The following is a 26,520-nucleotide window of genomic DNA, read 5'->3' on the forward strand; positions in this document are numbered from 1 at the left end:
CAACCCAAGATGCAGTAGCTTTCAGGGCCACACTGCTGGCTCATGTTGGTTTTCATCCACCAAACCCCCCGAGTCCTTCTCTGCAGAGTTGCTCTCAATGAGTTTTCCCAATCTGTACTCTCTGGTATTGTCCTGACCCAGATGCAGCACTTTGCACTCACACGTGTTGAACTTCATTAGGTTCTCAAGCGTCCACTTCTCAAGATTGTCCAAGTCCCTCTGGCTGGCCCCCCTTCCTTCTGTTGTGTAAACTGTACTGCTCAGCTTTGTGTTTCTGTCATCTGCAAATTTGCTAAGGTGGCACTCAATCTCACTGTCTGTGTCACTGATAAAGGTATTAGACAGTACCTGGACAGCAACAGAGCACTTTGGGACACCAGTTGTCACCAGCCTCCACCTGCACATCAAGCTGTTGACCAGCTCTCTGGTTTTGTCCATCTGGCCAATTCCATATCCACTGAATAGCCCGCCCTTCAAACCTGTGACTCTCCAATTTGGAGATAAGGGTATCATGGGGGACCATGTAAAAGGCCTTATAAAATTGGGGTAGATGACATCAGGGTGTTAACCCTGCTAATGAGCTCATCTGCACTGATGAGCACCAGGTCCAGTGATGCTTCTCTGGTTTGTTTGTCCAAAACCTAGACAAGGTCCTCAACGCCCTCTAGAAGTCTCCTGGTCTACTCACAACCAGCTGTGTTGCTCTCCCAGCAGATGTCTGGGTCATTGCTCTTTGGCATCTGCATCAGACAGGTGCCTGCACAACCTGAAACCTCATGGGAGTCTGCATGTGTGGCATGTTGCAGGTTGTTTTGTAGGGAAATGTAGTACAAGGCAGAAAACTAAGAGTTAGCATGCAGGCCAGCAAATCTAAATTACTAACTCAATTTCCCTTCAAGATAATAGATTGGAGGAGCTTGCCCATTGTAGTAAAATGCCCAGTTAATCTGAGAGCCAAACAGATGGGAAGTTTTGAGAAGGTAGGAGAGAAAAGGAGATAATAGAAGCTGCAGTTCCATAGACAAGATCTGGTCTGAAATAACAGCTATAAATGGAAATTATTTGCAGGATATTGCCCATATGCTTCCCGAACCTGTGTCCAGGCCGCAGTGTTTTCAATTACTTCCCAAATGCTGTCACATCTTTTCTAGTGCTGTATGTGAAGGGGGTTTTGAACATGAAGCTGGGCCAGCAGCAAGATTAATTTCAAAATTAAGAGCTGATGATTTTTCACAAAGGTGTGCAGCAGCACCAGACCAGCACAGCTGCTGATCTCTCCATGGCCAGGCTGCAGGAGCAGGTTTCCTGTCCTTTCATAGCTGGGCATCTCATACCAGCCCACAGCAGCCTTGCCAGGGACACTGGCAGTGCACACACACCTGCTCTCCTGGTGAAAGAAGAAACATCAAATTCTCATCTTCAGAGCCCTCTCCTGGTCTCCCCATTCCAGTTATGTCTCCTTCCTGTGGCTCAAGTGGCTCCATACTCCCTACTCCATTCTCATTAGCCAGCTGCTTACAAGATACCCAGGTTTTAGGTGGTTCTTTAGATTTAGTTTGACTAACTGCTTTGACGGGTGCTTTTTAACATCTTGGCATTAAGGACATAAATGCCTCTCCTTGTAACCAATTTCTGGCACTTTAAGGACTTGTTTGACTGTCCTTCCTTCCTTAAAATCTATTGGATCTCATCTTCCTCCCCTGTGGGGATTTTTGGCCTTTTGTACACATGCTTCCCACTGCTGGAAGAAAAGAAAAATTTCTGCTTTTTTGTGGACCCCACTCAAACACTGAGGGTATACAGGAACATGAAAGCAGCTTGAGAAGAATAGGGCTTTCTCACATTGAGGAAAATTGAGGATGTGGCAGACCCATCTTTTGCCCTCTGTTCTGTTGAAATCCCTGTGTAATCCTCATTCTTCTGTTTCTCACCTGTGAATGAGGGGCAATGTCATTAATATCACAATTCTGGGTAGTTGGATAGTAAAAAAATCAAATCCAGTGTAAAAGAAAAAACAAAACAAAGTGGAGGATATTGGGGAAAAAACCACATCCTAACAGCTCACTCAGCAATGGTTCACCAGCTTCCTTCTAGCCCTTCAAAGGAAAATGTTTGGGTTAAAACAGACAGTGATACCTCAACAGTGGCTTAAGGATCACTAGCAGTACTGAAAGCAGATATCAGGTTAGGAATTATTATGAGGGAGTAGACAACAAGCTGGAAGTCATTATTACTGCACTATAAATTCATGATTCCCACCTCTTGAACACTGCATTTCTGGTGGCCTTACATTTGAGTAACATTACTGGAAAAAATTCCAAAGGACATATTTTGATGACCCAGTCTTTAGGAGAGGGATATCTACACATATCAAGGACAATCAAATTATGGAAGACCCTCAGCACAGGGAGTGATCAAGTAGTTGAGGATTATTCAAATTTGGAAAAGCAGTGGCTGGAGGACTGTGAAATGAGTTTCTGGCAGAGAACAACTGTTCTATGATTCTTCCAGGACCTCAAGTATTAGAATAGAATGAGGAAAAAATATCACACAAAGGCTTAAAGAAATTCCAGGGGTATGTTTTTACAAAGCATATAGTTTAGCTATGGAAACTCTTGATGTAGAATGTTTTAGCTACCGAAAGTTTACAAACATTCAAAAAAAAAAACAAACCAACCCCTAACCAAACCCCAGAACAATCTACTGGAAAAATTGACACTAGAGTTGTGAAAATCTAACTGTTCAAAATCAACACTTCTTCATCTGAGGTCTCCTGAGTTTCAGGTGCTTTGTGCAGGGAGGGAGTATTATTCCAGTCTGTATCTCCTAGCTGAATTTCAGGCAAACCCATTATTTTATCCTTACTCAGGTCTGTGAAACAACTTTTTCTTCTATCTTTCAATATCGTGCAGAGATGGTTAAACTTGTCTTTTTCCTCTGTGAAGGTCTGCGTGAGGGCTGTCTCATAGAGAAAGACCATGACCTCCTTTTTGCTGGGTAGATGGCAACTTCTTTGCTTTGTGAAGAACCTTCTCTCTTGAAACCTTGTCCTACAGTTCATAACATGTGAACTGATCTTCTCTGAAGGAGTTGTTGTGGGGTTTTTTTCCTGTGGTTCTTGCATTTTTAAAGGAAAAGTTGAGAAGAAAAATACAAGGGATCACAAACCACTTATTTTTCACAGTGTGATTCACCAGGAAACAGGAAGGCAAGAAAAGAAAGTAAAAGGGCAATCTCTGGAGAAGGGGCTGAGGAGAGGAGGCAGAAAAGAAGCCTCCTGTCTTGCAGGGAGGCTGGAATTGCTTGCTTGTTTAATGATTTCATTATAAGCTTAAAAGGTTAACTGTGAAGTTGGAAGTATCTACTGGTCAAGAACTCTTTTCAAGATAAATAAACCCAGCCCATCTTATGGAAGTTGGCACCAAATGGAGGCTCTTTGGGACCGAAGGAATTACAGATCACTCATTGGCAGTAGTGGCCAGTCTCCACCAAGTGGATTATTGCTTTATTCCCTCTTCTCTCTCAGATTAGTTTTGCTAGGTACTTCCTAGTTGAAATGTGATATAATCAGAATTCCTTCAGGCTAAACAACCCCAGCTCCCTCAGCTGCTTCTCATAACACTTGTGCTCCAGACCCTTCACCAACTTTCTTGCCCTTCTTTGGACAAACTCCAGCTCCCTGCAATACTATTCGCCCCTGATGTTTTAGGGTCTAGAAAAGGTACTCCTGTGGGTCCTCTGGGAGTTCTGAAGAAGTTGGACCACTATCTGCTCCTTGGCTTTCATTTCTCCTCCTTTCAGGAGTGATGCCTGTCCTCACAGCCATGGAGTCTCCCAAACCTGTGCAAGATTTCTGATCTGCTTCAGTGCTGAGGATGATTTAGATGAATCTGTGTTACTCTGAACTAAAACAAGTTGGGAGTGCTTGCATGAGCCACCAGGTACTTCAGCTGTGATGTGTTATAGTCAGTAAACAGGGCGAGCTCTTACTCTACACTGGTGAGGTCTGCCAGAGAGCACTGTCTCAGCCATTTTTCCCATTTGCCTGTGCCTTCAGTTGCATGGCAAACCTCTCAGCTGATGCTGGAACCGACTTCAGCTTTCACAGCTTTAACACTATACACTCAGCCACATATTTCCAGTGACAATCTTTGTGGGAGCCTCTAGCTAAGTCTTTTTGAACCTGCTTGTGTGGCATGTATGGGAAAATTCATATTTGTCCTGCATATTTGTCCTACCTCCTATTTGGAAGCAGGCTCCAGGGAGAAACAGGGAACTGCACAGCAGTGTGGCAAGCGTTGAGAAATGCCATCCTGTGTAGTAGCTCAAAGAAGGGAGCTGACAAACCACAAACCTGAAATTTGTTAATGACTCTAAATGTATCTCAAAAGCCATGGAAGTTCAGAGCTGAGTTCTTTCAAAGTGAGAGTGCTGGGGTCATGGTCCAGCCATGAGGTGCCAGAGCTGTCCTGAAAGATTTTGCCTTGAGAACTAGCAGCAAAGCAGCATATAGCTTGGTCCAGGCTGGTACTCCCTTCTTCAGACCAGAGCAGTGGGGAAGGTTGAACTTCTTGGGTCTGTTCATCTCTCATTCAAAGCTGCAAACTTCAAGAAGCAGCAGAGGGTGACAGGCAAGGCAGTGCTAGCAGGTGGCTTCTTGGATGTAGAAGAAAAACTGGATTTTGCTGCTCCCTAGAAGAGAGGTGATAGCAGGACTGATCTATAACAGGCATTTTTCTGTGCAAGAACTCAAACCCCTGTCTTGTATAGTTATTGGAGGAGAGCTGACTCATTTTATGCCTGTAGCCTGTGCTTGAGTTAAAGGCCCGTGAAAGGCAGAAGGGATTCCTTCTGTGGCTTCCCTCAGTACTTTCTCACTCTAGAAAACCCAAACACACAGGGATTACTGTGTTATTTGAAGTCATCTACTGCAATCAGATGTTAAAGAAAAGCTGAAGTTTAGTGATGAGAGCAGAAGATTGGGATTGAGCTTCCAAATGTTTTCCTTAAGTTCCTGGGGTTTAGTTACCATTCAGACCTAAGAGAAGGGTTACACAACTTGTCCATGTTGTTAGGAGTGCATGTTATTTCTTCAAGTATTGTATGTTCAGTGTCTGTGATATTTAGCTTCTTTTTCCAGTGCTGCATCTCTCTTATTTTTTTCTATGCAATTATCTTTGTACCTCCCTAAGTTATAGTTCATATTGTTTAAAAAGTGACTGAAACGGGGAAGATAAGCAGCTAAGTATTATTCTCTACAATATACAGCATTCAGAAGCCATACGCCCACAAACACCCACCAAGCTGTCTCCATCCTCCTCTGTGAAAGAAAGAAATTGCTGCTGAGAAATGATGAGAAGAGATGCTTGCAAAGAGATGAGGCTGAGTAAAATGCAGCAGGACATGGGAGTGTGCTCATGGCTTCTCATTAGTGGAGGAATCTGTGCAGCACATCACAGCACACACAGGCTCATGTGACAGCTCCTGCACCTCCAGGCTGTAATACAGTCAAGCTGGGAGGACACAAAAGCAAGAAATTTTGCTTTATTCCCCTAATATTTTTTCAGCAGGTTTTAACTTACACAGTCTCTCACAATATACTGACAACGGCTCTCAAAGATGAAATTTTAAGTGAAATCAAATTGCTTTGTGAGAGAAGGTTTTGTGGCTACATTTTCATGTCAGAATTTTAAAAATACAAAGCCAAAAAGCATTTTTTTCTAAGTTATCTATTTTAATGTAAAAAAAACCCCACTCACTAACAAACCCGGTTCTGGTCTCTATTTTCTACAGAAAGCAGTAAGTATTTAGTTTGATCTAATTTTGTGGTTTGTTTCTGTTTGATTTTTTTTTTCTGGGTTTCAGCAGTGATTTATTCAGTTACAGGAAAGTATAAAGCTCCTGTTATTTACAGAAAAGTGAAACAAATGTTTGTAGTAGAATCATAGATTTTTGTTTTCAGAAATGTGTCCAGTAAACACTATGAAGCATTGTTACATACATCAAAGCAAAAAAATGATACAGGCTTTTACAGACTGTACAGAACAGATGCTAAATAGGTTTGTAAAGGATTTTGCACAGTGTATATTTGACCTTAGAAAATGCATAAATAAACATGTATAAAAAACCCTAGGAAGAATAAAGCACTTACATCTTTTCTGCTCTGTTACCATGGTCCTTTATCAGAAAAACTCAGGTGTTTATCATAGATTACAATTTCCAATGGCATCCTTGGTAAAAAGGACCTGTATACTATTCTTTAAAGGAGTTATTTTCCCGGGGAAGTCCATAGGGATTTTACCTTAGCAAGACACGTAAAGCAATAATTAGCTATACTCGTGTCCATATAAGTTGTGCACCATGGCTGCTGAAATGAGAAAAATGTAGCCCAAAGTGAGCTGCACTACTTTTCTCTTAAAATTGGTAAGATTGACTTCAAGTGGTAGATTTGTCCCTGTATTGTATGTTCTGAAAAGTGAAATTTCTTTACCTCAACTGTGTACAACATTTGTATTTTTAAACCTTAATCTACAAATAGGCTCTCTAGTGCTATTTTCCCACAAAGTACAGGTATTGCCAAATGTGAAGGTACAAAAGTCTTGGTCTAATAAGAAATGGTGTCAAAATTAGGGTCTTGGTTTTGGTTTGTTGTACATTACTTGATTGTAGGTATCTGTTCTATGAAGCAGAGTTTTGAAAGGTCTCAGCCCTGTGAATTCAAGAAATTAGTTGCCACTGACTTTATTCTGACGGGTAAAGGATGCCCCTGTGGTCCAAAGGGCTTCAGCCTGGAAATTACTACTCAATCAGACTCTTGCCTGGAGAAATGCACTAATCGAAAAGTACTTGGAGCTCTGTCTCACTAATGCCTCTCTCTGAGCACCAAGTCAGAAAGCACTACTGATTTTTGCCATTAAAACTTGCCTCAGATCAGGAGGTGACAGCTCTGCTGTCAGAGAGGCAAGAAGAATTGATGCCATACACATTCATCTTCCTACAAATGGAAGAAATTACAGTGGAGTCATGTTTTCCCATTTATAGTTGGGTACCAAGGTTTACAGAGCACACCAGAGAGTAAATGTGATGTATCAGAGTTACAGAGCTGAAGGTTAGTCAAGGCTAGTAAGACATGACTTGGATGGGAACAAAGGAGCATGCAACATTCCCAAGCAGAAAAAGAACCCCAACATCATGCCCTGTAAACAGATTGCCTGTGGCCTTTGAGTGTGTGAGTCTCAGGGACCATTAAATGGGATTCCAGATTCATATAACTAGAAAAAAGAAAAAAGAAGAAGAAGAAGAAAAACAATCCCTTATGATATTTTCATGCTGTAACTCAAATATTTTCCTCCTTGCTGTTTTATATTTTTATTTGAAGCATGAAATTATAATGTGGTTTCTAACACCCTTCTACAAGGAAAACAAAAAAAAAAAAAAAAAAAAAACCACAACAAAATAAGCATCCTAAGCAAAAAATCTCCAACAGTCCCCCAAAAATCACTATGTCTCACAAAAAAAGTACTTCACTTTGTGTCCTCTTGAGGCCACTGTTATAGATTGGACCAGATTGTGTGTCCTGGATTTTAACATAGAAATGTCCTGCCATTCTTTTTGATAGTTTTTGAATCAGGCTCCCAGATGAAGATTTTCACATTTCCTCACTGCTGGAATTCAACCATTACACATTCAGAAACACCACTGAGCTGTGAGACTGGGAACCCTAATCTGTGGCTATACAGTTGTGGGGATAATTTAGCCAGCTGAGGTCTACATCTGAGAAAATAAAGGGAATTGGAGATTTGGCAGGGGACCTGAAAGATCCAGAAAAAGTGGGAAGTGCTCAAAGAAATAAATATTTAGATGTTTTCTACCCCAATTCTCCCTGACATATATGTTTTGCCAAAGCCCGTGTTGAACTGTGTTGTTTTGAATAAGACTTTTGAAATATTTGAAAAGAAGAAAATTTCAAGGATATTTTCAAATGTGTAAGCATTTCAAAAGGAAAAATTTAGATGTTTCATCAAAGATTGTTAGACAGATTCAGAGCAAGCAGTCTGGTTCAGGGTAAGGATTTGTGACATGCTTGCTGATACTGTGAAATCTGAAGTTGTGGTTGAAAAAAACCCTTTTCTTGGCCTGTCTGGAAAGAGAAGCACTATGATTTCTTGTCACTTCTCATAGGAACATTTTATTTTGAGCACAGTGTCATGTCTGTTAATGATATAGACACAGAGCTCTCAGTGGGCTCATTCTTCCCAGAATATTTCTGTTCCTTCTACAAAGAGTTAGATTTAGACATGAGCATCCTAAAATCTTACCAAATTTGTAGGTAATATATTATTAGGTAACAATTAATGCTGGGCACTTTCCTGCAAGAAGTGACAGGAATCATATGCTGGTGCAACTGTAGTCTTGCTGTGTCCCAAATTGGTGTGTGGCCAGTCACAGTAGCACATTTTTCAGTCCTAATTCATGCACAAAATCTATAAAAATGAAGCTTCTGTTAATGCATGTATTCCCCTCAGGCATGAGATATGAATGTGTTTGAGGAGTATGGGTGTAGGGATGTATCTTCTGCAAACAAGTAATTTTGTTAATTTTTTATTATTTGCTTAATTACATTTTTGCCTTAATCTTTAGTTCTGAAAATCAGCCGTGAATGTGAACAGTAAGTACAACAAGGTCTTGTCATTGCTCAACGTTTAAAGTTTTTTGGTTTGCTGGCAGAAACAGCTAGAACAAAAAGTATTTGATAATTTTCCAGTGCACTGCTATGATGTTGCACCTGCTACAAGCAAACAAAAAAAAGAAATGTGGTTTTAATGGCAGAATAGGTGCACAAAATTTATTGTATTTATTAGTTATGAAGGTGCCCTGGTCTCAGCTGGGATAGAGTTAACTTCTTCTCAGGAGCTGATGCAGTGCTGTGCTTTGGATTCAGAATGAGAATGGTGTTGATGCTATGGGTTTTTGCTAAGTCATGCTTATCCCAAGTCAAGGATTGTTTTTTTTTCCTTGTCTCATGTTCTGCCAGTGAAGAGGTTTTCAAAAGAAATTGGAAGGGATGATGTCCAGGACAGGTGAATCAAACAGACCACAAGGATATTCCACACTATAGAATGTCATGTCCAATATGTAAACTGGGGGAGTTACCTGGAAGTGTGGCTGATCTGGGTTTGGGAAGGGGGATTTGTAATCAGTGATGGTGAGAAATTGTGCAGTGCGTCACTTAGCTTTTTTTTTTCCTTTGTATTATCATTATTTACCCTTATTATTGAATTTTACTTTATTTTCAGCTATTAAACTGTTCTTCCATTGACCTACAAGTTTTACAAGTTTTGATCCTCCTTCCCATTCCATCAGAGTGGGGGTGAAGGACAGGAGGGCTGAGCAAGAGGCTGTGTGGTGTTTTATCTCCAGTGTGGCTTAAAACCACTGCAGGGGGTATTCCTTGAGGATGACAATTATTTTTAACTGAAGTATTTGGACTGGATTGGTTTGTTCACAGGATTTTCTGCTAAGAAAACTTAATGAGTTTAGGCCTGACATCTGCCTTAGGCTTTGGTCCTTGAGTTAATTTGCCCCTCATCCTTGGCTGTGCCCCAGTGTTGACACCTGGGGGGAAGGCTCTCGGTCACAGGGGCCCAGGGGAACAGCACTGCTGGTATGAGTTTCAATTTGCCAGGTTCCATACTGGTACTAAACTATCCCCTATTAAAATGATTACATTTTTAGCAAAATATTCAGCATGCTGAAAGGTTACCCAATGTAGCTACTTATTAGTCACTTCTCAAATCATTAACAAGCTATTTATGACACCTTCATGTGCAGGTACAAAGCCTTCTGGAGGATTCCTTCGATTTAATTTCTCTAGCTTAAAGCCGAATGGAGAGAACAAAGGCAGAGCTCACAGTCCTTAATTAAGAGGATGAAGGAAGGCAGAGGGGATGCTGACAGGAGGTGACAGGCTCATTGAAAAGAAAAAGCTACATCCTGAGAATGGGGAGATATTATAGACAATTCTTTGAGGCTTGCTGAAGTGCAAAACTAATCCGTGAGTATCTCACTACCTCTTTTTGTTAAAAACTGCTTTGTCCTTAACTATTTATTTAATACTGCACAAAAGCAGCTTATAACTTCACATCTGAAATAATACCAAGTACAAATTCTGTTTTTCTTTGCCAAAGGACTTTGGTAGGACATGCAGTCCCTTGATTACTAAATGCTTCACGGGTAGCTGTCAAAGGAGTCAGGCTGGGAATAGGATTTCCCTGGTCCTACATGCCTGCTGTCTGAGGTTGACATGCCACACGTGTCAAAGCCTCAGCAAATCTTGCTGTCCAGGTGGCCTGAGTGTCCTGGCCAAGGCCTCTAGCAGAGAGAGATTTCACTGGAACCATGTTGGCAAGGAGAGAGCTTTGCTTTGTGGGACAAAGATGGGCTTTTCTGTCATTGCCCAGGGGCTCTCTGGCATCAAGGGCAGTAAGTCAGAGGAAAATTCTGGTGTATTAGCAAAATGAAGCAATGCATTTTAAACAACCCCCAATCCCCTAAAAAATAAAGAGAGTCACTGATAATTGCTTTGGCACAAATGGATTGTCAGCTTTTCTGCTGCTCTCACCTGCTCTTTGTTTCCTCTGTAGTTATATGGCCTTTTCCTGGTTTTCCATCCGTCTTTTTATTTCTCCCTTACTCCCCCATGTTTTAAAATATTAAGATGCTGGGTTCTGTGCAGCTGTGATATTCACCAAAATAATTCTCCCATCTGTAGTCAAGGGAGCAATTCCCATGTCTGGAGTCTCATTTCTTCAGGGAATCACCAAGGACTTTGCAGTCACAGTGCAAATGCATATTCTTCAATTTCATTTCTCCCCTGCTGTCTTTGCTGCCTCATACCTTTGGCTGTGATGAGTTTGGTGTCGACACCAACAGACTGAAATTGCTTGAAGGACCCAGTTCCTTCTTGGCAGGCTGAAAATACCAGTGCCTCAAGCAGGGGACTGCATCTCCAAGGCTGCCTTGGATAGGCTTGCAGAGTGCCCATGTGATGTGGCTGCCCTGCATCCCGGCATGGGGGCCCCGTGGGCAGCACCACCATGCACAGGTGAGTCCCAAGTAGGTGTGGACTGTCCCTGTCACAAGTGGGGACCCTTATTGGGTGCTAGGCAGTCCGTGGCACACCAGGCTCCTTTCCCAGCTGGGGCTTGGCGTCCTCAGGTGTGACTTTATTATAATAATTACCATAGGATTGACTTGGTTGTTCTTGGTAAATTCCTGTAACGTTTTTAATTGGTTTATGATCTTGCGGAGAAAGAAGTGAACTGTTGAAGTAGTGACGTTTAAGCGCTGCTGAAGTGCTGTTTTGTGGCTCTTGAGTTGAATGGCAGCCCTAGCTGAAGAGGAAGGCTCATTTGTAAAGCTGCCTCTTTCTTTGCCAGTTTCTAAAAATTTTTATTAACAGAACAACTGTTTCATTAGCACGCTGATTAGCTGCGAATTTCTCAGCTGTCGGAGATGTGTGAAGGACAAGCTCTTAATATAAAAGGAGCAATCAAGGGGAAGCAACTTGTTGCAGCATGCAGAACTGACTAATAAATGTTCTTGCTCTGTCCTGTTGTATTTGCTCATGTGGAGAGATCCTGGTGCTCACCATGCAGGGATAGAGGATGGCAAATTGTACAAGCAGCTGAGCAAGGACCTAGAGAGCTCTGTGAAACTCACCTGCTTCTGACACATACCTGAGCTGGTTTTTCACACTGATGAGAAGATTGGGGTGCTGCAGGACAAGCTGCATCCTCTGAGGACAGTGGGTACAAGCCCTGGCTGGAGCATCCCAGGATATCCAGGCCATGTGCCCACTCCCAAGTACAGGCAACTCAGGGTCTGGCACTACCAACCATCCTAACTCATGTATTTGACAAATAAAATTGGAGTGTTGTGGATAGTAAGAAGCTGGCAATGTGACAGAGATAGTTTTTTATGTTTGTTTTTCTCATCTGTGGGTGTTGCAGGACTTGGGAAACGTGGACTGTTCCAAAAGGTGTGACTTAATGCCCAGTGAATTCAGTGGGATTGTCTTTTTTTTGTTTGTTTTTTTTTTTTTTTTTTGTTGTTGTTTCAACATAAAGATTTTCTTACAGCTTTTGAGAAATCAAAAGGACATTTTCAAGTCATTGACATTTTCAAAAGGACATTATTTTTTTTTTTCTTGTAATAGCACTGGATGCCTAATTTTCATGCTATGAAACTTCCTTTTTTAAAGTACTTTGATTTTTTCCTCAGGAAAATCAACTTTGAAAAGTTATTAATTTCAAATTAGTTTAATTTTTTTTAAACTGAAATTAGAAAAAAAAAATTGCCTAGAGCCTATAGATGAAATAACATCCTGTAAATTGACACCGCTTGTTTCTGGTACAGAATGAAGGTCAGATTCTCCATCCACCTGTCTGTGGTATCTTGGCATCAAAGTCAATGTTCTTCCCCTTCAGTATCTGTTATTTTCATTATCTATCCAATCTTTTCTTTAATACAATAACTGACTTTTCTGGTGTGTGATTAATGTCCTTAAACAGGTACAGATATCAACTGACATGTATGGGCCAGAGGTATTACATGAATTATGCAGGCAGCTGAAAGAAGCTGGCATTTAAATACAATTCCCTTTATAAAATTGATCTCTCGGTTTTTTTCCCCAATCACTCATTTATACTTTTTTTTTCTTCACTCTGATCCTTCTTTTCTAATTAACTCTTTAATCCTCCTCTGAGAGCTTTTGCAGCCTGACTACAAGCAGATCTGCTGAGAAAGCCTCTCTACTGTCGTTAGGAACAGCTCCAGTTTGTTTCAACTTACAAGGACTGATACACTTTAGCCATAATTTTAGAAGAAATCATAAATATGGAAAGGTATAATTGAAGGAAGTTTTAACTGCCAGTTTACAGGGTCGTCAGGTTTTGAACTGTTCAAAGTAGAGGTTTATACTACATCACACTGTCCCAGAGAGCTTGCAGTCCAATGAACAGAGGAGGTGGGGGTGACAGGATTTTTGCTCTCAGCTGAAGCAGCTGTTCGTATCCAGGGTCAAGTAGAAGTACCATGGTTTTTAACTGCTGATCCTAGTACCCTCCAAATTAATTGGTCTGTGCACTGTGAGTAGAAGGGCTGTGGTTTGTGGGATAAACCCAAAGTGATCTGTACACTCTCCTTGTAATTATGTTTTAGTTACAAGGTAACCACCTAATTATTCTTTTTCATATATGTAATTAAATTGTAATACAACCAAAGGTTTTCCTGCAGGACTTATAACAATTGCAGGGTAAATATAGTTAGCTATTAGCAGCATATCTCTTAGTATGTCAAAAAGGTAATATATACAATGTTGTTACTACCTTCAGCATCATATATATCACCTTTAATTACATGATGAAAAGCGAAACTTTACAGTAGAACAAGTTTGTAGTTAGGTAAATCTAACGGGAAAATATGATGGTGTATCTATTAATATCCATAACTAAGCTTTACTCTCAGCAGATATAAATTCTGCCCTATCTCTAGTGACTGTTCCGTAGTGTGGGTGTAAAGTAATAAGCTCCTTTGCACTAAGTGATAATCACTATGAGGTCCTGCCCTAAATTGCCTCTCAGCACTAGCAGATTATGAAATGTTTAATAAATGCATATAATGGGAGGAGAACTAGACCCCGGGGTTTAAATGAGACATGCTTATAGCAAAGGAATAGTTATATTTAAAGCAGATTAAAATACATCTTAATGATTTCATTCTCCTTGTAGCCTTCTCTGTGTAAAGTTGTCTGTAACTGTAAGTAGGGTGTGCACTGCAAACCTTGTGTGGACAGAAGTAACCTGGTGGTCTTAATGCTGTGCCACCTTCTCTACAGGTGACTTTCCATTTTCCCTTTTCCAGAGTCTGCTGTTCTTCCACCTTCTTCCATTTTTGCAGGCAGAGAAAGAGGTGAGGATCTGCTCTGGCACTGACATTTCAACTCTCTTAATTTTTGGCTCTAAATAGGAAACACTGATTACTGACCTCATGCCTTTTTTTTTTTTTTTTTTTAAAGCAAAATTGTGGCCATTTGTGAAGCTCTTACCTACTATGATAATGGAGGCTGTAGTACTTAATGTAAGTGAAAGATGAAGGGACACATCTGTGGAAAAGTTTTTTGTATCAAATGGAAGCTCTGATTAGAAGTTCTGGATGAAGGAATGCATTTCACCCTAATGGTATTCTGACCCTGCTAATACTAGCAATGTATGATATTTAATAGGCCTACACAAGATAATTGGATTTAATGAAAGTGGGCAGACTTCTCAAGTTAAGATTCTGTTTCCAAAGAGCAAATCTAGCTGGGTAATCATTGCTGTTGAGTGCTCTTAGAAATGAAAGTTTGATAAACTCTCCTTTCTGAAGTTTGAGGGACACACCTGCATGTGTTTTCCCAAGATTCCCATTTCCCTTGCTCTGCAGACCTGCTCTGGTTATTCCTGGCTCAGGTTCATCTAGTTGACATCCTCATTGTAGTGAGGATGATTCTTTCCTGCTTAACATGTATGTCACATACAAATTATGCAAATTATGGTGCTTCAGCAAGGTCTGAGTTTGTAAAGAAATAGGATGTCTGTGTGTGTTTGAGCATGGGAATGTGCCAATGTATTTTATATGTGTGTGAGATAGAAAAAGACTTGCAGCTTGTTAAAGCTTGTTTAACTTTTTTATGTCCAGATTTTTAAAAGTGCCGAAAGTGTTAAGTGGTTGGTTAAGTTCTAGTTACCTAATGTGTACTTACTCTGTGCTTTGATATGGGATTCCTTTATAAAAATCTGTTTGGAGGGCAAAAAAGGAAACAGCCAAAATCACAAGTCAGTGCTGAACTACCAGTCCATTTATTATGCTTAATTTTTTACGATGACACATGTTATGCCATTTGGAGAGGCAGGATTCCCTAGGTTCCTATGAAAATAGTAGTGCTTAACTTTACTTTGCTTGGGAATAATTATGCCAGTGTTGGATGCATGTTCTCATTTCTCCCTTCAGAGAAGTGCTGGACAATTGTCAGATGCCAGTATCTGTCAGTAAGTCCCTTCCTTTTGAAAACCACACAGTTAGTTTCCAAAGGTTTCTTTCACTGACATGGCATAAATGTGATTAAATATATTATATTTAAGTTACAGAATCCCTGAGCTTTTAATCTTGGTAAACCTGAGAAGTTAAACACCTCCTATGGCTTTCAGAGCTATATTCCATCCAGAAGAAACCATCTGCTTTCCACAAAATATCACTCTGTTTCCTTGATCTCTTCAAATTAATCCTACTGTGATTAACTTCAATCCAATTAAAAAGAACATGTAGGCAGCTGCACAGGTCTGATTACATGTGGACATGATAGTAGGGCTCCTCATGGGGGAACCAGATTAAGGGCCAATATGTTATGCTAGTCGAGGCTGGTAGTAACACTTCCAGCTCTGGTATCCTGGTATGACATGCAGTATATTATAGTACCATACTTGCAAGCTATAAAACTCCTTGCAGTCAAGGAATTTAGAGGTTTTCATGCGAGCATATATCATTACACATCCCTCTAAAGATGCTATGAGACTGAGCATTTATGTCTATAGCAAGATCTTGAAATAGGGCTTTATTGAGTGCAGAAGACTAGGGCTTGATGGAGGGGACAGGAATTCCACACTTCATTTCCATGAGCCTGTGGCAAATAGTGTCTTCCTTGTTTATTCTTATTGAAAATGCCAAAACCAGAGGTATTTAGGGCCCTAATGTTTGCTGGAGCTTTTTTTTTCCTTTTCACAGAAAAGCATGCAGAAAAGGGGCAAAATTTTTGGTACAAGTCAGAGAAATGATCCTGCACCTCAGCCCCCAGAGTTATGATCCTCAGGGTCTTGCTATGGGAAACAAGGCATGCAGTTTGCCACAAAAAGCCTGTGAAGCCTGCATGTTCCTCTGCTCTGTACTTAGAAGGCTCCCAGCATTGCAAAGCCTTGTTCCACATCACGGAGGAATTACCATCAGCTTGTGTGGATAATTTAATGAGAAGCACTTCAAAAACGTTTATTGTTATGAATCATATTGCCATGAATAGCCCTGCAGTTGGTGGTGGGCCAGACTTGGAAATGGCTCAGTGCCCAGCGCATCTGCTTTCAGATACCTAAGTGGGGAGTTTTGGTGGCTGGGATTTGATTGTTCCCAGGTGGAACTGCTGGAGACTATCCTGCCTTGAAAAAGAATCAAGAGCAAGCCCAATTTTGGAAATTTTTTTAGCATATGTAAAAAGAACAGGTGGGAAATTTTCACCCTCATCTTGATCTTTGAGTCATTTTTGAAGGACCTGGCCATGGTGTGAGTGAAGCTACCCCAGAAACACAACCATAAGACAATAGGAAGAGCAGAGCACTTATGAGTAATGAGTCCAGCATTACAAATTAAGGCTGAAAGGCTTAAGGCTTTTATGATTGAATTGGTAGCATTGGATATTAAATGTTTTACTGTGATTGGAATAGATTTGTTGGGGTTTTTTTTATTAGGGCTGTTTGTATATATATCCATAGCTTGTCATTAGTAGTTAGACACTGATTTGTAGCGCACAAATTTATTCCATTAAATGTCACTGCAGCTCCTATTTTTTTTCAACATCTCTCTTCTTTCCTTCACTTCCTCGCTCTCTTTTTAACTAAAAAAAAAAAAAAAAAGAAGGCGGAGAAGACTATTGCCACAGTGATTTATGTAAACACAGCCCTAATTCAGGCTGGTGTTCCAGCAGTCACATAAAAATGATTCAGTGCCATGATGTTTGTATCTTTAATAGCTTCTGGGATGGACAGAATCCTTGTCCTAGCAAGGCCACCTCTGAAGAACTGGAAGCATGCAGATTTTTCATCTGAGTTGCTCTGAGTATTAGAATGATGAATCAGTGACTGCTGAAGCATCTAATTCAATTAAAGCTCTGCATCAAAGAATTGTGGTTGTCAACATTAGCAACCAGGTAAGGATCCTGTTGATCTGAGTATTTAAGATGATCTTCAGAGATTTTGAAAACAGATGGCAAATATCCATCTACTACTGATCCAGCCTTCTGCCAGGAAGATATACATACAGAACTAACTAGTTGCTATCTGATTAAATATGAAGATTATCAAGAAATCTAGAATGTGGTATTTATGATTCTGGCATACTTTTGTCTTTTCCACTAAATTTTTCTGTAGTTCCCTTGCATGTGTCATAATTGTCATTCTCTGAGTTGCCCTGCGTACAAACAGGATATGCATAAGAGAAAAATAGAAAGCATTCCTTATATCTTAATGCACCTAAGAGAACTATTTAGTCTGAACATTAACCCATTTACTACTCCAATTAAACATCAAAGTCTTTACTAGCCAAGCTGTAGGATGGGGACAACTTCCATTGCTCCTGGGACCAGAGTTGTTTCTTGATGCTGCAGAGTTTCCATTCCCTGAGTCTTGTCTTGCCACCACCATCTTAACCTGTCAGTTCTTCATGTCCACACTCTGTACTTCTTACTCTCCCCAACTCAAAAACTGCACTCTCTGCTTTCACTTTTCTGACCTTGCATGGCCTTGTGCTCTTGTGGGCTTTCTCACACCACAACATTTGGCCCAGTAAAACATAACTGAAGCAAAACAAGAGCAGGTGCTGAAATACAGCCTTGCCATTAATATTTCCCTCATCTTTTCCAACTTTCCTCAAACGTTGACTACACTTTGAATCAAATTGTTTCTGGATTCTCTTCAGAAAAAAAAAAAAAAAAAGGGGTGGTTGGCCTTCAGTTCCCCGTTCCTCAGAGTTTGCAAGTCCTCTGCCTGGGCACTGGGCTGCCAAAGCAAAGGGAGCTTTGCCTCCCTTGGAATTGTGCTGCCATGTATGTACTGTTAGCCCAGAGATAGCTCTGTTATCTCTGAATAAAGCATGATAATGTTCCTCTGTGGAAATCAGCCTTTCACTCCACCACCACTGCTGTCTTTATAGGGATATATTTCAGCATATATGAGCAAGTTCATATGTAAAGGTTTAAATAGCCAGATTTCCTAAGGCACTAAGCAGTAATATCAGCTGAGATCCCTTAAGTAAAAAATTATAGAGACTAAAGAAAGAGAATGCAGTATTCCTGGAGTTTGGAGTTAGTTGGATTTTTTTTTTTTGATCCTTTACTGGTTTAATTGGGAGATACTGGCTGGTTAGCATATGTAATAGGAACTTATCTCACTTCTGGGTCTTGTTTATACTGTTTAAAACAGCCTGGTACAGACAGCAGATTTTGCAGCCTATGGCTTCAAAAGTCATTAGATGAAGTTCTGTGAAGGTGGATGCTGTTCAGATAGTGTACCAGTATTATCTGACTCTCCTCTTCCACACATGCAAATAAACAGTCATAATGCCACAGAGGGCTTGAAAGTTACAGTGACTTAAAACTGCTGGTGAAAACAATGTCTATGTCCCCTGCACAGACAATAAAGTGAAGAAGGACCTTTAACTTTGCACAGGGACTTTGTCAGATAGGCTCAAGAGGTGTTTTGCCATTTTCCAGAACTATCTAACAAGCATAATGGATGAAACTCTTCCCTCACTTATCTGGCAGAACTGGTTTGAATATCTGTCTGAGTTACTGGGAGGTTACCAGCAAGGAGGTCATTCCCAGAGGTGTTCTTTGCAAGGGCTGAAAGATCCCATGCAAAGGCAAATGAAATTAAGCCAGAGTGTTGGTTAGCTAAGGAAAACATTCTTTTCTGTTGCTGTCAATCACATGCACAAAAAAAGATATTCAATCATAGTAAAGACATTGGACATTCAGCTCAGCTTGATTTTTTAATTTTATAAACAGTAGGAGGCTCAAGAAGAAACAATGAGGAAAAGAAGGGCTGTAGAATCAGAAAATAGACAACTTTTGATTCCTATGTCGTTTAAATCTAAATTATAGCTATTTACTTAGTCCAGAGAGCCTGAATTTTCACCATTTTCCATTTTGAGCAGCTGTGACAGCAGACTCCATGAAAGAGTCCTGCTTCAAATTTAATTTATAAATTCACACATCCTTTGTTGTTTTTTTCCCCTCCCCTCTTATTCTGCTATGGCAAATGTAATCCCACATAGCTTTTTGTGTTAGAAACAACACGGACTGCAAAATAACCTTTGCAGTTAGCAAGATAAAGGATGTGCTGTTAGTAACCCCATAGCTCCAGATTCCCATCCTGTTCAGCCTCACAGATCAACATTGCAGAGATATAACCTTTACTTGGAGTCCTGGTTCCTGCCTGCCTCCTGCAGGAGCTGTGTGCACACTGAAGGTTCTACCTTTCTTGCTGAAGAATAATTTTTAAAGACTATAATAGTAGTAATTATTTCCAATCAGCTATTTCAATGTCAAAAGCAATAATTGGGGTTTTTTCTTTATTTTAAAAACTGTCTACAAAAAGGTGATATTTCCCATATTGAAAAAGTACCACCTTATTTATCAAATTATGAAAACCATAGATTTATTCCAGTTAGCATTGATTTGTTCAAAATTGGAAAAAGAAAAGCAGTGAAAACTTTGCTTGACCAAAAACCTTGAGCATCTCAGTACTTTTGGGCATTAAGATATAATATTTTTGTCCAAGCAAGTAAAGCACAAATTCCACTAATTCAGATTCCTCAAGATCTCCATGCTTGATGTTTTCTGTGGACTCACTTGAGACTTTCATAGCCTTTGCTGGCAGGACACACAGGATTCGGGTGAAAGCTTAATTCTTTATGCTTAAAGTCCAGCAGGCAGAATCCCACATTTTTAAAATCTTATCCAGTGGACTTGTCGGTATTCAAAAATGTTTTTTAAAGAGCTAAATTAAAATCCCTTTGAAAATATTAAAATATTAATTAAGAAGTCCTCTGTTCCCCACGTCAGTACCATGTCAGGGGCTGTGTGCAATGTCCCTGTTGGCAGGGCCGGATCAGTGTCCAGGATCTTCTGCTTATTATTGAGCACCCTCTCCTGGCTCTCTGCTATTTGCACACAAGTTATATCATGGATTGAGTGCTCTGGAATAAACTGCAGTGCCCAGTTGAGTTTAGGAAGATGTCTGCTCAAATGATATGAGTTGCTGGTCTCCTTAAAGCATACCTGGTTTTTAACAACATAGCTGATTTGCAGCCAAGAAATCCTTCTAGTGGTGAAATTCCTCAGCAGGGATTTTTTCTTGCCTCTAATGCTGCTTCTAATTGATCCCAGAAAAGCACTTGCAGACTAGAGAATACAATGCATAAGGCACAATCTGATAAGGGCATGATGCCCAGCTGGTAAAAATGTTGTTTATTGGGTGACTAAGCCTACACATCTCAATGGATGTTATCTTTCTGTAATACCTCAAGCGGCCTAAAGCTTAATCTAGGCATGAATTGGTGTGTCATAAAGCAAGGGATTTTTGCTGGGATTCTGGCAATAAACAGCAGCTAGAATGAAAATAGGAGGTGAAGCTTCAGGGTTACCACTCAGTTAAAAGTTACAATATGAGAAACCATCATCTGATTTTGGGATCTCATAATAAATTGAGCTGGAGCACATGAAAGTGCTCCTGCAGTGTGTGACTGACTGCTAGCCATGGCTAAGGCAGTCCAAGATTCTTTGAGTAAGTCACAGCAGAAAGGGCAGAAATCTCCACTTATTGTTGCTCTCCTGTTATTCCACAACCATGCAGCATTACTGCTAAATTTAGCAGTTCCCACGCATCTCATCTGGATCCATCCAGTGTCTTCAGGTGTCTAATGAAGGCATCTACTTGTATAGGTCTTGGTCATCTTCCCTTCATAGTTTGTAGGAGCTCAGGGAGATAAAATTCTTAATTTTGGCCATTTATGGATTTGTGGGGGGCTCTGCTGTTTTTAACAGCCCAGGTCCCTGCTGGCTTCAGAGAGGTATTTGCCCTTAGAGCATATTATACCTTGAGGAAACCACCACTGCACAGAGACCAAGATTCAGGCTCTTCCTAAAGGTGCTAACAAGACATTCAAAACAGCATCATAGCCATTTCCCTGAGTGCTGACAATTTTAAACATAAAATTTAAGTGTTTCAAGGCTAGTTTAAATGTGCAGCATCATCCAAAGTCTCTGTGATATTTGCTCTAATTATCCTGTTAAATAAAACATTGATTTAGCAAGGAGTTTCTAACATCAGTCCCTCTCATCTTACTCTCAGGCGCCACACTTGCCCAGCTTGAGGGAATCTCAGAGGAAAAGGATATTTTTGAGCACTGGGAACCTTGTCACTGAGCATACCCCAAAGAGTAAGATGCCAATTTGCAGTAGCCGAGGATTATACTCCAACATTTTTTATTGCACTGCACTCTGTGGCTTTGTATTCCTATATAGCAAGTATGACCCTGGCTGTTATAGAGGAAAGCCATCATTCCTCCTAGATACTATCGTGGGACTGTTTGGTGTAAGTAAAGATATCCTGTTCAGCTCTTTGATTTCAGCCTTCAAGACAGCTTTCATTTTGGATTACCCTCAATTAGAAGGTACTTTGAATTTTTCTGCTGTTTAATTGGAAGATGTGAATAAAGAAGCAGGTAGAAACAAAGAGAATATATAAGTATTTTCAGGTCATTGCAAAATGAGAGCAGTGGTGTTACTGAATTTGAGTGGATGTAAGCAGGGACTGTTTCAATTTGTGTGTGACTTTGATACAGGCAAAGACACCAAAGTCTTATGGTTTTTAAGTTAAGAGGCTCAAAGAATAAATTGACTGCAGCTGAGATCTGAAGCAAAAGACTTTGTTTATTTCCTTTGTATGTGTTAGAATACACCTTTTTAGCTGCAAGAGAAACTCCCTAATTTGTAATAATGAGATTAACTGAAGAGAAAAGAGTAGCACAAAGAGAGACACCATATCATGAAGTGCTCTTATTTATTTATTCCACAGTGGAAACAATCATCCCAGTTTTCTTTTGTCTGATTCCTAAATCACTTGGATGGAGTTTCATCAGGAAAGAATAAATGCAAGTAGTTCCACTGAGTTGCAGAGGACTGTGTGAAGCGAACTGTCCATATCTTTCCAGCTCAAGTAAGCAAAGAATTGATAATATGTGGCCTCACTGTGGCCGTATCTTGGCTAGACAATGCTTATTGCTATTGATTAACATTTTTGTCAAGTAATAGAAGCAGGAGAGGCCAATATAGGTGGCATGGAAAAACACAGTGAGACAGAAGGCTTTGGGGTCGAAGGCCAGAGTGGGAGAAGGTTGCTTGCCCAGCTGCAGGGCTGATATTTTTTTTTCCTACAGGTTTAATGCACTGCACCAATCCCGTCCATGCACAGAGAGCACTTGCAGAGTGAGAAAAGCCCACTGGACTTTCCCCATCCACCCGTAAAATCCCTTGCAGGATCCTGATGCCCAGCAAGGCTTTCCCAGCTCTTGCTGTATTTGTCGGGAGGAACTTGGCAGTCCTCCCCTTGGCAGAGGCAGCAGAGCACAGCCAAACTGCAGCAGCCGAGCAGCCCCTGCATCTTGAAGTAAGTGAATTTGCTCGGCTAATTGCTCGCAAGTGCTCCCTCCGAGCACCTGTAAATTGTTAAGTTTAATAGGGTGGCAGCTGTTGCCGGCTGCCTGGGCTCTTGCTGCCTTGGAAGTAGTTGGGAGATGAGAGCAGCAACTTGTGGCATGATTATCCTTTTCTCCATTTCCTCTCAATTTCATTGTCATTTTCTTTTCTCTTAAGAGCGCTTAAAAGCATTTTTTTGCTCCTTATAATACCCACAGGAGCTGTTGTGAAGTGCACTTTTTGCGTTTAAGGTTTCAAAACCTAAAATCTCTGACTTTAAGAGGTTTAGAGAGTGGTTTAGTTGGAAGACTGCTGCTGTGCAGACACCTGCAAAACATTGAACTTAAGCTGGCACAGCTGGAGGGAGGGATGGTTTAGGATGATGGGTGGTTACACTGTTGTGCTTCAGTGCCCTCCGTCTCCTGTAGGAATGAGAGTCTATTGCTGGCTGAGTGGAAAGTAGATGCCTGAATATTTGGATGGTTCTGGACTTTGGTTTTGAGAACTTGATAGCTGTAGTGGGACAGTTAATTTTCTGATTCTAGCATCCTAGTAGGAGGGAAATAGAGTCACTAGTAATAAATGAGGGGTTCCTGTAGTTGTGCAAGGTGTGGGAAGAATGTAACACATCTCTCTGTGGGATTTAGTGGGCTGGAGTAACCCTCAATCTGCAGAGGGTAGAGGGAGCTGAAGCTCTTAATGCAGTGCCTCCATCAGTTCTGGAAGTGTGCTAGAGGAAATGATCCTTGTGGTACATTACAGATAACCAGGGAGGACTGGCAGGAGATGCATCGCTCTGAAGTGTAGCTGGGCTTAGCAGATCCCCTTTGCCACTCCTGAAGTAGGTAAGAATTGTTGTCTCTGCAGTTATGATGGTTGATTGCAGATTACTCAGGTAAGAATTGGGATCTCTGGGCTTTCTAGTCTCTCTGTTTTTGCAGGACAGAAATATGCGTGTTCCTGGAGTGATCTAGCAAGCTCTGCCTTCACATGTAGGTTTATGCCTCCCTTTTCCATTCTAGATTGGAGACATGCCATCCCAGGCATATTTCCTTCTGTGGCAGCTGAATCTGGGTGCATGACCCACATAAATAAACAAGGTGTCAAGGTTTATGGGAAGAACCCCTGGTATAGGAGCATTGCCTCTAGCCTTACTTTAGAAAAACAAACTTTTGTGTTAATGCACTATTGCTGAGAGAGGAATCCCTGACCCTGAGCAATCAGACCTGAGCAAGACAGGGAGGCTTCTCCCCTCCCAGGAACCAGGCAGAGCAGGAATATACCATGTCTGGTGTCACAGAGGTGCCATGGCACAGCAAAATCCTCAGGAATCACTTGGAGGAGAGGGCAGGGGATGGCCACACACAAGGACCTGACTTTGTAATATGGTGGGTAGGATGCTCTGCTGACAGGGTGTGAGGCAGCCTGGGCCCTGCTTCCCAGCAGCATCAGCATTTTAAAGTCATATGAAGCATATGAAACAACAACAGATCTGTTCCCCTAGTCTGACCCAAAATTAGATGGCAAACAAAGGAAATATCCAGACTAGTGAGCTGTTGTAAACCTCCCTGTGGGTTTTGGAAATTAATTCCCCCTCCTTTGTTTATTCTTATACTTGCTGAGTGGCCAGGTTCTCCTCTTTTTTTTTTTTCCTGAACACAGATTGCCTTTCTTTGGCTTTGAAAGGAGAGGAAGTTTAACTGGTGTGATAATAAAAGGACAAAGCCTGTCATGATTAATAGTCACATGAAATCATGTGTGAAGAACGTTCATTTATAGCTATCCTCAGGAGAGAAAAGTTTCCCAAATATCTTAACAGAAAGAAGGAAAAGGGACAATATGTCTGTGATTTTTTGTGATCAGTCACTTTGCACACAGATAGAAGTTAAGGAATACTACTGCCCACAGAGAGCATTTGGGGGGGAATTGATGGTGAAAAAAAAAAAAAGTTTGTGAAACATTTACAAAAAGTTTGACTTTTGCTAAAATTTGGAGCAGTGGTCCACTGGGACCTCTTTTAGCCCAGGGGCTGCTTCTGTTTAAAATCATTAATAGCCAGCTCAGTTTCTGCCAGCGTGCTTGGCTGAGCCAATATAGGCCTATTAATTGGACAGAGCTTGAAGATTGAGAGGAAATATAAAAACCTCTTCAAGCTGCTGGTACCTTCTGGGATCTCGGGCATACAGAGGTCTAGAGAAATCTTACAAATTCATACTTGGGGGGAAAATTTGCTAAGTGGTTCACAGGGGCTTACCTGCATCTTAATGGGTAGTGATCAGGCAAAATGTTACAGAATGGTTTGAGCATAAACCCTATAATGTCTGATCCTTGTTTTTAGGGGAGGGATGTTACCTCCAGAAATAACCTAGCCTTTTATCTGGACTTCCAGAGCTTGCTGATATTCTGTCCAATTTTTACAGTGTAAATAAAATTGTTTTGGGTGTTTATCACCCCGATCAGCAGCAGTTGTAAGTTATATAGCCCAGATAATAGTAGTGAGATCTATTGAAATGCTACTGAGCTATAATTCAGGACTAGCCTCCCTAGCCTGCTTCCTTCCCCTGCATTTTGTTGAGTGGTTAGGAGCACTTGTCCAGTGACTAAGCTCTTTCCTCACCCTAAAAAAACCCATGTGAATTAATAGAGCAGGAAAGTGAAAAATTACCCTTCTAGTTTTTGAATTACTGCGAGGTTTGCTATCTGGGTTTTGCTGCTCCCTGGAGCAAAGTGAGGGGTTTGAATTGCTACCTTTGGTTTTTACCGGGAATTCTGCCCTAGTCAAGCTCTACAGTGATGTTCATGCCCATTTCCACAAAGTCTTGAATATAGCAGTTCAAAAGCAATTTGTATCTACCATTTATCCAGGTGCCTTTATGCCTGACTATGAAAGTGTAGAAATCCCCAAAGCATTGTTCTGCCCAAATCACTGCTCTCCATGCCTAAAATTCCAGGCAGGGAGTGGATTCAGGTATAGACCCATAAACTGCTGAGAAACAGATAATACTGGGAGGAATGTGACAGAGCAACCCCAACATGGTCTGCTTTACCATTACCAAGAGTGTCCTGAAATGTGCAAGGAGAGAGGATGGAAAACAGCTCAAGAAGAGATGACAGAGCTTTTATATTGCATGTAGAAGGAATGAGATGTAGAAGGTTCAGCTGTCAACTAAAATCCAGAGAGGACAATGCTTTGCTGGTAGAAGAAAGTTTGCTCATATGTGTGTGTGTTAATAACCAAAGTGTGCAACAATTTTCCTTAATGTGAAACGTGTACCTTGATCAGCAAATTATCTGCTTGCACATTAAATTATGCACTGTGATCTCTGAGGTGTATTAAATATTGAAATCAGGAATTTTATCATTAATGGAAAGCTAATGAGCAACAACGATATTATGTGCCTCGGTTGACTTTTGTCAGAAGCAACCCATTGTAGTTGGAAGGTGACTTTTCTGAGTCTCTGGTGGTAATATGCCAATTATTTCAGTTATCAATGCCCCTGGAGGCTCCAAGTGCCTACCATGGATGTTTTACCTCAAACTGTGTATGGAGCAGGGTTTCTCAGTACATAGATAAAAGCCAAATTGAACAGACTGGAGGAAAGAGGGACCAGTTTTTACCATGCAGATTTATAGCTAAAGGCATTCTACCAGCTTCTGTGTTTCAGCTTCTTTCATCCAATGAGGTGGCTTTTAGGATGTGCAGTTTCTTTGGACTTTGGGTAATAAAAGCACAAGGTGATGCCTTCACCTACAGTTAACATGTAGGTGCCTAAATTAGAATAAATACATATGCAATGTGTAAAGTGCCTGAGGATGACTCCAGGTAATTCTGAAATGTTTATTATTGGGATTATTGAGCCATCAGAAATCCCAGTTAAGATCAAGGTCCCATTATAGCAGACTGCCTTTCCTGTTCCTGCTTTGCAGTTTAAACAGGTCTAGGAAAGTGATGTGACTTTTTC

The 26,520-nt window shown here is 40.8% G+C and overlaps 1 protein-coding gene across 20 annotated transcripts in view; it reads left to right on the plus strand.

Moving 5' to 3' along the window:
- Positions 1 to 26,520, plus strand: part of LOC135298834 (uncharacterized) — a 344,053-nt gene that overhangs the window by 288,935 nt on the left and 28,598 nt on the right. For 19 of the 20 annotated variants that reach the window (XM_064416877.1, XM_064416874.1, XM_064416876.1 and 16 more), the window contains 6 exons: positions 9,832 to 10,054; positions 16,835 to 17,011; positions 21,213 to 21,300; positions 21,939 to 22,079; positions 22,300 to 22,529; positions 23,321 to 23,403. The gene's annotated coding sequence lies outside the window, so the exon portion shown is untranslated. Of the gene's footprint in view, positions 1 to 9,831; positions 10,055 to 13,923; positions 13,972 to 14,077; positions 14,140 to 16,834; positions 17,012 to 21,212; positions 21,301 to 21,938; positions 22,080 to 22,299; positions 22,530 to 23,320; positions 23,404 to 26,520 lie in introns of those variants that run through there. The other variant, XM_064416882.1, reaches the window with a different exon arrangement.

The sequence above is a fragment of the Passer domesticus genome, chromosome 4 (assembly GCF_036417665.1).
Source record: "Passer domesticus isolate bPasDom1 chromosome 4, bPasDom1.hap1, whole genome shotgun sequence".
In the NCBI taxonomy this organism is placed as follows: domain Eukaryota; kingdom Metazoa; phylum Chordata; class Aves; order Passeriformes; family Passeridae; genus Passer; species Passer domesticus.